Raw genomic sequence first — 2,813 nt, 5'->3', positions numbered from 1 at the left:
CTACGTGTTGTTTAATTATTACATGCAGGCTAATGTTGTACTTTTGATTGAGTGCGTAGGCTAGTGGATAAAATAGAAAATATTTATTTATCTTTGTAGCATAAAATGATCCCTCAATCTTTTAAATGTATTTGGCTAAGGTGTGTGTAAACTCAGGTTCTAATCATTGTCAAAGAACCCTTTCTTCCAAAAAACAAAAACAGTTCTTAATGTTGAAGGTTCTAGGTAGAACCCTGTTCTTCTGCAATTAACCATTTTTTCCTAAGTTCCCTGACCGGGAATCGAACCCGGGCCGCGGCGGTGAGAGCGCCGAATCCTAACCACTAGACCACCAGGGAATCTGTATTTGCAATCTACAGTACGTATTTTGTTGGTCATCAATTCTATGTTAAATTCTAAGGAGCTATAAAATATTTGGCTTTTGCGATGCGGACAGGAGCGCGCGGCGACCACTGAATTGTATAATCAACCCAGTCAGCGAGCTTTTAGTAAGTCGTTCTTCGCTATTACGTCGTCACCGTAAAGATTACTTGTTGACTTCCGCAAACCTTGCTTGTGTCAATTTTCGAAAATAGCTAACGTTATCTATCTCGGCTGCTACCCATGCTTGCACGCGCTAACGTTACTTAATACTGTACGTTTTACACTAACGTTAGCTATCTAAACGTATTATTATTGTTCATTTTGTTATGTTAGCTACATAGCTTACTAGATAGTCTTCATTGTTGAACTGTGGATTTGAGGAAAGCTTGTTACATTGTTACCAAAGAGACCTAGCTAGCTATGTGTTGCCTTCTCTTTGTGACATTTTATTCGAGAGGTCATAATGAAGTGGGGGCGAAAATCCCCTGGAGGGAGTCTGAATAATTGCAAATGGCGTCCCATAGACTAGAATGTAGTGTCTTAGAATCTCAATCGTCCTCAAATAGGCTATCTATAACTTGTATTAGTCATTGCCTTTGGAACTTGTCCCATTCTTGGTATTTTTTAAACGTCGATGGAACAGGGCAGGTTTTATTAATGCAGTTATGAAGTGCGCATACGACTAAGGTTAACCCAACTGGCCGGCTGATGGCGCTATTATACCACCTACTACGGAGTCCATGGACTGCAATGGCATAGCTCAAACTTCATCTGACAGTTCTACTACGGAAAAGCCAGAGACAGCGAGACACCTTGACAAGACCCCTACCTCAGATGACCAGTCAATCCATGAACTTTGTAATGGCTGTCTATCTCATGATGTTGTTTTTCTAAATTACTAGTATTTTTTGTGTGCTTTGAAGCGCTTTGAGATTCTTTGAAAAGCGCTATATAAGTTGAAGAAATGATTATTATTAATTTGACATTGTTTGTCATCTGCGTCCAACTGGAGTCAATGCAGTCTAGCAGGCGGTGGAAAATTGTGTTTTTTGTGTTTTCCTAAGGCATATTCCTTTTTTTTGGGGGGGGGGCGATATTAACATTAAAGCTAGCTAAGGAGGAAGTCTACATCCATGCAGCCTGAATGGATGATGTTTTATACTGAACAAGAATATAAACAAAATATGCAACAATTTCAAAGATTTTGCCGAGTTACAGTTCATATAAGGAAATCAGTCAATTTAAATAAATTAATTAGGCCCTTAATCTATGAATTTCACATGACTGGGCAGGAGCGCAGCCATGGGTGGGCCTGGGACGGCGTAGGCCCACCCACTGGGGAGCCAGGCCCACCCAATGGGAATGAGTTGTTCCCCACAAGAGGCTTTATTGCAGACAGAAATACTCCTCAGCACCCCATCCCCCCCTTCCCTGAGACGAGGTGAAGAAGCCGGATGTGGAGGTCCTGGGGTGGCGAGGTTACACGTGGTCTGCGGTTGTGAGGCCCTGTTGGACGTACTGCCAAATTCTCTAAAACGATGTTGGAGGTGGCTTATGGTAGAGAAATTAACATTTTATTCTCTGGCAACAGCTCTGGTGGATATTCCTGCAGTCATCATGACAATTGCACACTACCTCAAAACTTGAGACATCTGTGACATTGTATTGTATGACAAATCTGCACATTCTAGAGTGGCATTTTATTGTCCCCAGCACAAGGGGCACCTGTGTAATGATCATGCAGTTTAATCAGCTTCTTGCCTATGCCGTTCTGTACCATCACTCATTCATATATCTTTATGTACATATTCTTTATCCCTTTACACTTGTGTATATAAGGTAGTCGTTTTGGAATTGTTAGGTTATATTACTCGTTGGTTATTACTGCATTGTCGGGACTAGAAGCACAAGCATTTCGCTACACTCGCATTAACATCTGCTAACCATGTGTATGTGACAAATAAAATTTGATTTGATTTTATATGCAAAACCTGTCAAGTGGATTCATTATCTTGACAAAGGCTAAGATGCTCACTAACAGGGACGTAAACAAATTTGTGCACAACATTTGAGAGAAATAAGATTTTGTGCATATGGAACATTTCTGGGATTGTTTAATTCAGCTCATGAAACGTGGGACCAACACTTTACATGTTGCGTTTATATTTTTGTTCAGTGTATGTACGAGCCGGTATGACACGAGCGTATAGCCGGCTGCATAGACTCCAGTTGGAAGCAGACAGAGAGGAAGAGACAAAGCGAGAAGGCTAACTGGGCCCAAAATCTTGTCTTCTCCAGCAGGTGGCTTTTAAAAAAAATGTCACTCACCAAGCGAGGACTTTTGTATGGAGGTCGATGAGTGTCTAATTTGGTTAACAAAAAAATATTTGGCTTATTTGCTACGTGTGGCTTATTTGACTGAATATATGTTTCGTAATGATTAGGTTGTT

General features: G+C 40.8%; 1 non-coding gene across 1 annotated transcript; it reads right to left on the bottom strand.

Annotated features, from left to right (window-relative positions):
* Nucleotides 1-266: 266 nt before the first annotated feature.
* Nucleotides 267-338, bottom strand: trnae-cuc. The gene has a single exon. It is a non-coding gene; the product is annotated as a tRNA-Glu (tRNA).
* Between the last annotated feature and the right edge of the window lie 2,475 nt (nucleotides 339-2,813).

This window comes from Oncorhynchus tshawytscha, linkage group LG10, assembly GCF_018296145.1.
Source record: "Oncorhynchus tshawytscha isolate Ot180627B linkage group LG10, Otsh_v2.0, whole genome shotgun sequence".
Lineage (NCBI taxonomy): Eukaryota > Metazoa > Chordata > Actinopteri > Salmoniformes > Salmonidae > Oncorhynchus > Oncorhynchus tshawytscha.
The sequence above is the reverse complement of the archived record's forward strand: the minus strand, read 5'-3'. Positions and strand labels throughout refer to the sequence as shown.